Raw genomic sequence first — 13,769 nt, 5'->3', positions numbered from 1 at the left:
CAATCATATTATGGCACACCAGCTAGATCTACTGTCTCTATTATATTATGACAGACCAGCTACATCTACAGTCTCAATCATATTATGGCACACCAGCTAGATCTACTGTCTCTGGTATATTATGACATACCAGCTAGATCTACTGTCTCTATTAAATTCTGACAGACCAGCTAGATCTACTGTCTCTATTAAATTCTGACAGACCAGCTAGATCTACTGTCTCTATTATATTATGACAGACCAGCTAGATCTACTTTCTCTATTATATTATGACAGACCAGCTAGATCTACTGTCTCAATTATATTATGGCACACCAGCTAGATCTACTGTCTCTATTATATTATGACAGACCAGCTAGATCTACTGTCTCTATTATATTATGACAGACCAGCTAGATCTACTGTCTCAATTATATTATGGCACACCAGCTAGATCTACTGTCTCAATTATATAATGACAGACCAACTAGATCTACTGTGTCTAGCTATTATATTATGACAGAAAGCTAGATCTACCTTCTCTATTGTATTATGACAGACTAGCTAGATCTAATGACTCAATTATATTATGACAGAACAGCTAGATCTTCTGCTATTTTATATTATGACAGACCAGCTAGATCTACTGTCTCAATTATATTATGACAGACCAGCTACATCTACAGTATCTAATATATTATGATAGACATGCAATATCTACTGTTTTAATTATATTATGGCACACCAGCTAGATCTACTGTTTCTATTATAATATGACAGAGCAGATAGATCTACTGTCTCAATTATATTACGGCAGACCAGCTAGATCTACTGTCTCTATTATATTATGACAGACCAGCTAGATCTACTGTCTCTATTATATTTTGATAGACATGCAATATCTACTCTCTCAATTATATTATGGCACACCAGCTAGATCAACTGTTTCTATTTTATTATGGCACACCAGCTAGATCTACTGTCTCAATGATATTATGGCAGACCAGCTAGATCTACTGTCTCAATTATATTATGGCAGACCAGCTAGATCTACTGTCTCTATTATATTATGACAGACCAGCTAGATCTACTGTTTCTATTATATTATGACAGACCAGCTAGATCTACGGTCTCAATCATATTATGGCACACCAGCTAGATCTACTGTCTCTATTATATTATGACAGACCAGCTACATCTACAGTCTCAATCATATTATGGCACACCAGCTAGATCTACTGTCTCTGGTATATTATGACATACCAGCTAGATCTACTGTCTCTATTAAATTCTGACAGACCAGCTAGATCTACTGTCTCTATTATATTATGACAGACCAGCTAGATCTACTGTCTCTATTATATTATGACAGACCAGCTAGATCTACTGTCTCTGATATTATGACAGACCAGCTAGATCTACTGTCTCAATTATATTATGACAGACCAGCTACATTTACTGTCTCTACTATATTATGAAAGACCAGCTACATCTACAGTCTCAATCATATTATGGCACACCAGCTAGATCTACTGTCTCTGGTATATTATGACATACCAGCTAGATTTACTGTCTCTATTAAATTCTGACAGACCAGCTAGATCTACTGTCTCTGGTATATTATGACATACCAGCTAGATCTACTGTCTCTATTAAATTCTGACAGACCAGCTAGATCTACTGTCTCAATTATATTATGGCACACCAGCTAGATCTACTGTCTCTATTATATTATGACAGACCAGCTAGATCTACTCTCTCAATTATATTACGACAGACCAGCTAGATCTACTGTCTCTATTATATTATGACAGACCAGCTAGATCTACTGTCTCAATTATATTATGACAGACCAGCTACATTTACTGTCTCTACTATATTATGACAGACCAGCTACATCTACAGCCTCTAATATATTATGATAGACCTGCTAGGTCTACTTTCTAAATAATGTTATGACAGACCAGCTAGATCTACCTTCTCTATTGTATTATGACAGACTAGCTAGATCTAATGTCTCTACTATATTATGACAGACCAGCTACATCTACAGTCTCTAATATATTATGATAGACCTGCTAGGTCTACTTTCTAATTAATGTTATGACAGACCAGCTAGATCTACCTTCTCAATTGTATTATGACAGACTAGCTAGATTCAATGTCTCAATTATATTATGACAGAGCAGCTAGATCTTCTGCCTATTTTATATTATGACAGACCAGCTAGATCTACTGTCTCAATTATATTATGACAGACCTGCTAGATCTACTGTCTCTGTTATATTATGACAGACCAGCTAGATCTACTGTCTCTATTATATTATGACAGACCAGCTAGATCTACTGTCTCAATTATATTATGACAGACCAGCTACATTTACTGTCTCTACTATATTATGACAGACCAGCTAGATCTACAGTCTCTAATATATTATGATAGACCTGCTAGATCTACTGTCTCTGTTATATTATGACAGACCAGCTAGATCTACTGTCTCAATCATATTATGCACACCAGCTAGATCTACTGTCTCAATTATATTATGACAGACCAGCTAGATCTACTGTCTCTATTAAATTCTGACAGACCAGCTAGATCTACTGTCTCTATTATATTACGACAGACCAGCTAGATCTACTGTCTCTATTATATTATGACAGACCAGCTAGATCTACTGTCTCAATTATATTATGACAGACCAGCTACATTTACTGTCTCTACTATATTATGAGAGACCAGCTACATCTACAGTCTCAATCATATTATGGCACACCAACTAGATCTACTGTCTCTGGTATATTATGACATACCAGCTAGATCTACTGTCTGTATTAAATTCTGACAGACCAGCTAGATCTACTGTCTCTATTATAGTATGACAGACCAGCTAGATCTACTGTCTCTATGATATTATGACAGACCAGCTAGATCTACTGTCTCAATTATATTATGGCACACCAGCTAGATCTACTGTCTCTATTATATTATGACAGACCAGCTAGATCTACTGACTCTTTTTTAATATTATGACAGACCAGCTAGATCTACTGTCTCAATTATATTATGACAGACCAGCTAGATCTACTGTCTCTATTAAATTCTGACAGACCAGCTAGATCTACTGTCTCAATTATATTACGACAGACCAGCTAGATCTACTGTCTCTATTATATTATGACAGACCAGCTAGATCTATTGTCTCAATTATATTGTGGCACACCAGCTAGATCTACTGTCTCTATTATATTATGACAGACCAGCTAGATCTACTGTCTCTATTATATTATGACAGACCAGCTAGATCTACTGTCTCAATTATATTATGGCACACCAGCTAGATCTACTGTCTCAATTATATAATGACAGACCAACTAGATCTACTGTGTCTATTATATTATGACAGAAAGCTAGATATACCTTCTCTATTGTATTATGACAGACTAGCTAGATCTAATGACTCAATTATATTATGACAGAGCAGCTAGATCTACTGTCTCAATTATATTATGACAGACCAGCTACATCTACAGTATCTAATATATTATGATAGACATGCAATATCTACTGTCTCAATTATATTATGACAGACCAGCTAGATCTACTGTCTCTATTATATTATGACAGACCAGCTAGATCTACTGTCTCAATTATATTATGACAGACCAGCTACATTTACTGTCTCTACTATATTATGACAGACCAGCTAGGTCTACTTTCTAAATAATGTTATGACAGACCAGCTAGATCTACCTTCTCTATTGTATTATGACAGACTAGCTAGATCTAATGTCTCTACTATATTATGACAGACCAGCTACATCTACAGTCTCTAATATATTATGATAGACCTGCTAGGTCTACTTTCTAATTAATGTTATGACAGACCAGCTAGATCTATCTTCTCAATTGTATTATGACAGACTAGCTAGATTCAATGTCTCAATTATATTATGACAGACCAGCTACATTTACTGTCTCTACTATATTATGACAGACCAGCTAGATCTACAGTCTCTAATATATTATGATAGACCTGCTAGATCTACTGTCTCTGTTATATTATGACAGACCAGCTAGATCTACTGTCTCAATCATATTATGCACACCAGCTAGATATACTGTCTCAATTATATTATGACAGACCAGCTAGATCTACTGTCTCTATTAAATTCTGACAGACCAGCTAGATCTACTGTCTCAATTATATTATGGCACACCAGCTAGATCTACTGTCTCAATTATATAATGACAGACCAACTAGATCTACTGTGTCTATTATATTATGACAGAAAGCTAGATATACCTTCTCTATTGTATTATGACAGACTAGCTAGATCTAATGACTCAATTATATTATGACAGAGCAGCTAGATCTACTGTCTCAATTATATTATGACAGACCTGCTACATCTACAGTATCTAATATATTATGATAGACATGCAATATCTACTGTCTCAATTATATTATGACAGACCAGCTAGATCTACTGTCTCTATTATATTATGACAGACCAGCTAGATCTACTGTCTCAATTATATTATGACAGACCAGCTACATTTACTGTCTCTACTATATTATGACAGACCAGCTAGGTCTACTTTCTAAATAATGTTATGACAGACCAGCTAGATCTACCTTCTCTATTGTATTATGACAGACTAGCTAGATCTAATGTCTCTACTATATTATGACAGACCAGCTACATCTACAGTCTCTAATATATTATGATAGACCTGCTAGGTCTACTTTCTAATTAATGTTATGACAGACCAGCTAGATCTATCTTCTCAATTGTATTATGACAGACTAGCTAGATTCAATGTCTCAATTATATTATGACAGAGCAGCTAGATCTTCTGCCTATTTTATATTATGACAGACCAGCTAGATCTACTGTCTCAATTATATTATGACAGACCAGCTAGATCTACTGTCTCTGTTATATTATGACAGACCAGCTAGATCTACTGTCTCTATTATATTATGACAGACCAGCTACATTTACTGTCTCTACTATATTATGACAGACCAGCTAGATCTACAGTCTCTAATATATTATGATAGACCTGCTAGATCTACTGTCTCTGTTATATTATGACAGACCAGCTAGATCTACTGTCTCAATCATATTATGCACACCAGCTAGATCTACTGTCTCAATTATATTATGACAGACCAGCTAGATCTAATGTCTCTATTAAATTCTGACAGACCAGCTAGATCTACTGTCTCTATTATATTACGGCAGACCAGCTAGATCTACTGTCTCTATTATATTATGACAGACCAGCTAGATCTACTGTCTCAATTATATTATGACAGACCAGCTACATTTACTGTCGCTACTATATTATGACAGACCAGCTACATCTACAGTCTCAATCATATTATGGCACACCAACTAGATCTACTGTCTCTGGTATATTATGACATACCAGCTAGATCTACTGTCTGTATTAAATTCTGACAGACCAGCTAGATCTACTGTCTCTATTATAGTATGACAGACCAGCTAGATCTACTGTCTCTATGATATGACAGACCAGCTAGATCTACTGTCTCAATTATATTATGGCACACCAGCTAGATCTACTGTCTCTTTTTTAATATTATGACAGACCAGCTAGATCTACTCTCTCAATTATATTATGACAGACCAGCTAGATCTACTGTCTCTATTATATTATGACAGACCAGCTAGATCTACTGTCTCAATTATATTATGACAGACCAGCTACATTTACTGTCTCTACTATATTATGACAGACCAGCTACATCTACAGCCTCTAATATATTATGATAGACCTGCTAGGTCTAATTTCTAAATAATGTTATGACAGACCAGCTAGATCTACCTTCTCTATTGTATTATGACAGACTAGCTAGATCTAATGTCTCTACTATATTATGACAGACCAGCTACATCTACAGTCTCTAATATATTATGATAGACCTGCTAGGTCTACTTTCTAATTAATGTTATGACAGACCAGCTAGATCTACCTTCTCAATTGTATTATGACAGACTAGCTAGATTCAATGTCTCAATTATATTATGACAGAGCAGCTAGATCTTCTGCCTATTTTATATTATGACAGACCAGCTAGATCTACTGTCTCAATTATATTATGACAGACCAGCTAGATCTACTGTCTCTGTTATATTATGACAGACCAGCTAGATCTACTGTCTCTATTATATTATGACAGACCAGCTAGATCTACTGTCTCAATTATATTATGACAGACCAGCTAGATCTACTGTCTCAATCATATTATGCACATCAGCTAGATCTACTGTCTCAATTATATTATGACAGACCAGCTAGATCTACTGTCTCTATTCAATTCTGACAGACCAGCTAGATCTACTGTCTCAATTATATTACGACAGACCAGCTAGATCTACTGTCTCTATTATATTATGACAGACCAGCTAGATCTATTGTCTCAATTATATTGTGGCACACCAGCTAGATCTACTGTCTCTATTATATTATGACAGACCAGCTAGATCTACTGTCTCTATTATATTATGACAGACCAGCTAGATCTACTGTCTCAATTATATTATGGCACACCAGCTAGATCTACTGTCTCAATTATATAATGACAGACCAACTAGATCTACTGTGTCTATTATATTATGACAGAAAGCTAGATATACCTTCTCTATTGTATTATGACAGACCAGCTAGATCTACTGTCTCAATTATATTATGACAGACCAGCTACATCTACAGTATCTAATATATTATGATAGACATGCAATATCTACTGTCTAAATTATATTATGGGACACCAGCTAGATCTACTGTTTCTATTATAATATGACAGAGCAGGTAGATCTACTGTCTCTATTATATTATGATAGACATGCAATATCTACTGTCTCAATTATATTATGGCACACCAGCTAGATCTACTGTTTTGTTTCTATTATATTATGGCACACCAGCTAGATCTACTGTCTCAATTATGTTATGGCAGACCAGCTAGATCTACTGTCTCTATTATATCATGACAGACCAGCTAGATCTACTGTCTCTATTATATTATGACAGACCAGCTAGTTCATCTGTCTAAATCATATTATGGCACACCAGCTAGATCTACTGTCTCTATTATATTATGACAGACCAGCTAGATCTACTGTCTCAATCATATTATGGCACACCAGCTAGATCTACTGTCTCTATTATATTATGACAGACCAGCTAGATCTACTCTCTCAATTATATTATGACAGACCAGCTAGATCTACTGTCTCAATTATATTATGACAGACCAGCTACATTTACTGTCTCTACTATATTATGACAGACCAGCTACATCTACAGTCTCAATCATATTATGGCACACCAGCTAGATCTACTGTCTCTGGTATATTATGACATACCAGCTAGATCTACTGTCTCTATTAAATTCTGACAGACCAGCTAGATCTACTGTCTCTATTGTATTATGACAGACCAGCTAGATCTACTGTCTCTATTATATTATGACAGACCAGCTAGATCTACTGTCTCAATTATATTATGCCAGAGATCTACTGTCTCAATCATATTATGGCACACCAGCTAGATCTACTGTCTCTATTATATTATGACAGTCCAGCTAGATCTACTGTCTCTATTATATTATGATAGACATGCAATATCTACTGTCTCAATTATATTATGGCACACCAGCTAGATCTACTGTTTCTATTATATTATGGCACACCAGCTAGATCTACTGTCTCAATTATATTATGGCAGACCAGCTAGATCTACTGTCTCAATTATATTATGGCAGACCAGCTAGATCTACTGTCTCTATTATATTATGACAGACCAGCTAGATCTACTGTCTCTATTATATTATGACAGACCAGCTAGATCTACTGTCTCAATCATATTATGGCACACCAGCTAGATCTACTGTCTCTATTATATTATGACAGACCAGCTAGATCTACTGTCTCAATCATATTATGGCACACCAGCTAGATCTACTGTCTCTTTTATATTATGACAGACCAGCTAGATTTGCTGACTCTTTTATATTATGACAGACCAGCTAGATCTACTCTCTCAATTATATTATGACAGACCAGCTAGATCTACTGTCTCAATTATATTATGACAGACCAGCTAGATCTACTGTCTCTATTATATTATGACAGACCAGCTAGATCTACTGTCTCAATTATTTTATGACAGACCAGCTACATTTACTGTCTCTACTATATTATGACAGACCAGCTACATCTACAGTCTCTAATATATTATGATAGACCTGCTAGATCTACTGTCTCTGTTATATTATGACAGACCAGCTAGATCTACTGTCTCAATCATATTATGCACACCAGCTAGATCTACTGTCTCAATTATATTATGACAGACCAGCTAGATCTACTGTCTCTATTAAATTCTGACAGACCAGCTAGATCTACTGTCTCTATCATATTACGACAGACCAGCTAGATCTACTGTCTCTATTATATTATGACAGACCAGCTAGATCTACTGTCTCAATTATGTTATGGCACACCAGCTAGATCTACTGTCTCTATTATATTATGACAGACCAGCTAGATCTAATGTCTCTATTATATTATGACAGACCAGCTAGATCTACTGTCTCAATTATATTATGGCACACCAGCTAGATCTACTGTCTCAATTATATAATGACAGACCAGCCAGATCTACTGTGTCTATTATATTATGACAGACCAGCTAGATCTACTGTCTCTATTATATTATGACAGACCAGCTACATCTACAGTCTCTAATATATTATGATAGACCTGCTAGGTCTACTTTCTAATTAATGTTATGACAGACCAGCTAGATCTACCTTCCCTATTGTATTATGACAGACTAGCTAGATTCAATGTCTCAATTATATTATTACAGAGCAGCTAGATCCTCTGCCTATTTTATATTATGACAGACCAGCTAGATCTACTGTCTCAATTATATTATGACAGACCAGCTAGATCTACTGTCTCTGTTATATTATGACAGACCAGCTAGATCTACTCTCTCAATTATATTATGACAGACCAGCTAGATCTACTGTCTCAATTATATTATGACAGACCAGCTACATTTACTGTCTCTACTATATTATGACAGACCAGCTACATCTACAGTCTCTAATATATTATGATAGACCTGCTAGATCTACTGTCTCTGTTATATTATGACAGACCAGCTAGATCTACTGTCTCTATTATATTATGACAGACCAGCAAGATCTACTGCCTCTTTTATATTATGACAGACCAGCTAGATCTACTGTCTCTATTATATTATGACAGACCAGCTAGATCTACTGTCTCAATTATATTATGGCAGAGCAGCTAGATCTACTGTCTCTATTATATTATGACAGACCAGCTATATCTACTCTCTCAATTATATTATGACAGACCAGCTAGATCTACTGTCTCAATTATATTATGACAGACCAGCTACATTTACTGTCTCTACTATATTATGACAGACCAGCTACATCTACAGTCTCAATCATATTATGGCACACCAGCTAGATCTACTGTCTCTGGTATATTATGACATACCAGCTAGATCTAATGTCTCTATTAAATTCTGACAGACCAGCTAGATCTACTGTCTCTATTATATTATGACAGACCAGCTAGATCTACTGTCTCTATTATATTATGACAGACCAGCTAGATCTACTGTCTCAATTATATTATGGCACACCAGCTAGATCTACTGTCTCTATTATATTATGACAGACCAGCTAGATCTACTGACTCTTTTATATTATGACAGACCAGCTAGATCTACTCTCTCAATTATATTATGACAGACCAGCTAGATCTATTGTCTCTATTATATTATGATAGACCAGCTAGATCTACTGTCTCAATAATATTATGACAGACCAGCTACATTTAATGTCTCTACTATATTATGACAGACCAGCTACATCTACAGTCTCTAATATATTATGATAGACCTGCTAGGTCTACTTTCTAATTAATGTTATGACAGACCAGCTAGATCTACCTTCTCTATTGTATTATGACAGACTAGCTAGATCTAATGTCTCTACTATATTATGACAGACCAGCTACATTTACAGTCTCTAATATATTATGATAGACTTGCTAGGTCTACATTCTAATTAATGTTATGACAGACCAGCTAGATCTACCTTCTCTATTGTATTATGACAGACTAGCTAGATCTAATGTCTCTACTATATTATGACAGACCAGCTACATCTACAGTCTCTAATATATTATGATAGACATGCAAGATCTACTGTCTCAATTATATTATGGCACACCAGCTAGATCTACTGTTTCTATTATATTATGACAGACCAGCTAGATCTACTGCCTCTATTAGATTATGACAGACCAGCTAGATCTACTGCCTCTATTAGATTATGAGAGACCAGCTACATCTACAGTCTCTAATATATTATGATAGACATGCAAGATCTACTGTCTCAATTATATTATGGCACACCAGCTAGATCTACTGTTTCTATTATATTATGACAGACCAGCTAGATCTACTGTCTCTATTATATTATGACAGACCAGCTAGATCTACTGTCTCAATCATATTATGGCACACCAGCTAGATCTACTGTTTATATTATATTATGACAGACCAGCTAGATCTACTGTCTCTATTAAATTCTGACAGAACAGCTAGATCTACTGTCTCTATTATATTATGACAGACCAGCTAGATCTACTGTCTCAATCATATAATGACACACCAGCTAGATCTACTGTCTCAATTATATTATGACAGACCAGCTACATCTACAGTCTCTAATATATTATGATAGACATGCAATATATACTATCTCAATTATATTATGGCACACCAGCTAGATCTACTGTTTCTATTATATTATGACAGAACAGCTAGATCTACTGTCTCAATTATATTATGGCACACCAGCTAGATCTACTGTCTCTATTATATTATGACAGACCAGCTAGATCTACTGTCTCAATCATATTATGGCACACCAGCTAGATCTACTGTCTCTATTATATTATGACAGACCAGCTAGATCTACTGTCTCAATCATATTATGGCACACCAGCTAGATCTACTGTCTCTATTATATTATGACAGACCAGCTAGATCTACTGTCTCTATTATATTATGGCACACCAGCTAGATCTACTGACTCTTTTCTATTGTGACAGACCAGCTAGATCTACTGACTCTTTTCTATTATGACAGACCAGCTAGATCTACTGTCTCTATTATATTATGACAGACCAGCTAGATCTACTGTCTCTATTATATTATGACAGACCAGCTAGATCTACTGTCTCAATTATATTATGACAGACCAGCTACATTTACTGTCTCTACTATATTATGACAGGCCAGCTACATCTACAGTCTCTAATATATTATGATAGACCTGCTAGATCTACTTTCTAAATTATATTATGACAGACCAGCTAGATCTACTTTCTAAATTATATTATGACAGACCACCTAGATCTACTTTCTAAATTATATTATGACAGACCAGCTAGATCTTCTGCCTATTTTATATTATGACAGACCAACTACATCTACAGTCTCTAATATATTATGATAGACATGCAAGATCTAATGTCTCAATTATATTATGGCACACCAGCAATATCTACTGTCTCTATTATATTATGACAGACCAGCAAGATCTACTGCCTCTTTTATATCATGACAGACCAGCTAGATCTACTGTCTCTGTTATAATATCACAGACCAGCTAGAACTGCTGTCTCTATTACATTTTGACAGACCAGCTAGATCTACTGTCTCTATTATATTATGACAGAACAGCTAGAACTACTGTCTCTATTAAATTTTGACAGACCAGCTAGATCTACTGTCTCTATTATATTATGACAGAACAGCTCAAACTATTGTCTCTATTAAATTATGACAGACCAGCTAGATCTACTGTCTCTATTATATTTTCACAGACCAGCTACATCTACTTTCTCTGCTAATTTATGACAGACCAGCTAGATCTGTCTCTATTATATTATGACAGACCAGCTAGATCTACTGTCTCTGTTGTATTATGGCAGACCAGCTAGATCTTATATCTCTACTATATTATGACAGACCAGCTACATCTACAGTCTCTAATATATTATGATAGACATGCCAGATCTACTGTCTCAATTATATTATGGCACACCAGCTAGATCTACTGTCTCTATTATATTATGACAGACCAGCTAGATCTACTGTCTCTATTAAATTCTGACAGACCAGCTAGATATACTGTCTCTAGTCTATTATATTATGACAAACCAGCACGATCTACTGCCTCTATTATATTATGACAGACCAGCTAGATCTACTGTCTCAATTATATTATGACAGACCAGCTAGATCTACTGTCTCTATTGTATTATGACAGACCAACTAGATCTACTGTCTATTATATTATGACAGACCAGCTAGATCTATTGTCTCAATTATATTATGAAAGACCAGATAGAGCTACAGTCTCAATTACATTATGGCAGACCAGCTAGATCTACTCTCTCAATTATATTACGAAAGACCAGCTAGATCTACTGTATCAGTTATATTATGACAGACCAGCTAGAACTACTGTCTCTATTATATTGTGACAGACCAGCTAGATCTACTGCCCCTATTATATTATGACAGACCACCTAGATCTATTGTCTCAATTATATTATGAAAGACCAGCTAGATCTACTGTCTCTATTCAATTATGACAGACCATCTAGATCTAACGTCTCTATTAAATTATGACAGACCAGCTATATCTACTGTCTCTTATATTATGACAGACCAGCTAGAACTACTGTCTCAATTATTTTATGACAGACCTACTAGATCTACTGTCTCTATTACATTTTGACAGACCAGCTAGATCTACTACCTCTTTTACATTTTGACAGACCAGCTAGATCTACTGTCTCAATTATATTATGACAGACCAGCTAGATCTACTGTCTCAATTATTTCATCGCAGACCAGCTGGATCTACTCTCTCAATTATATTACGAAAGACCAGCTAGATTTACTGTCTCTACTATATTATGACAGACCAGCTAGATCTACTGTCTCTTTTATATTTTTACAGACCAGCTAGATTTACTGTCTCAATTATATTATGGCAGACCAACTAGATCTACTCTCTCAATTATATAACGAAAGACCAGCTAGATCTACTGTCTCTATTGTGTTATGGCACACCAGCTAGATCTACTGTCTCTATTGTATTATGACAGACCAGCTAGACATACTGTCTCTATTGTATTATGACAGACCAGCTAGACCTACTGTCTCTATTATATTATGGCAGACCAGCTAGATCTACTGTCTATTAACTATAAACTGACGAGATGAACTATAAATTGAGAAGAATATTGGGAGACTGAACTATAAAACGTGGAGACTATGAACTATAAAACGTGGAGACTATGGAGACGAACATTTAACAAACAGAGCTATTACTGACTATCATATAGTAGACTATCAAATCAGGCACATTGGAAGGGTTGAGCATCACCAAGTAAACTTGACTGGCAGGGAGGAGGAACCATGCAGGATGGCTGGTGTTATCAATAGAAAGACCCCTCAAACTTAAACTCTTGACCTCCAAACCAGTTCCATTGCTTTTTAAAAATTGTACCCTTCTAATCAGGGACTGAGTTAGACCTGGGACACCAGGTGGGTGATTCCCCTCTGATCAGGGACTGAGTTAGACCTGGGACACCAGGTAGGTGATTCCCCTCTGATCAGG

The sequence above is a fragment of the Oncorhynchus clarkii genome, chromosome 14 (assembly GCF_045791955.1).
Source record: "Oncorhynchus clarkii lewisi isolate Uvic-CL-2024 chromosome 14, UVic_Ocla_1.0, whole genome shotgun sequence".
NCBI lineage: Eukaryota > Metazoa > Chordata > Actinopteri > Salmoniformes > Salmonidae > Oncorhynchus > Oncorhynchus clarkii.
The sequence above is the reverse complement of the archived record's forward strand: the minus strand, read 5'-3'. Positions refer to the sequence as shown.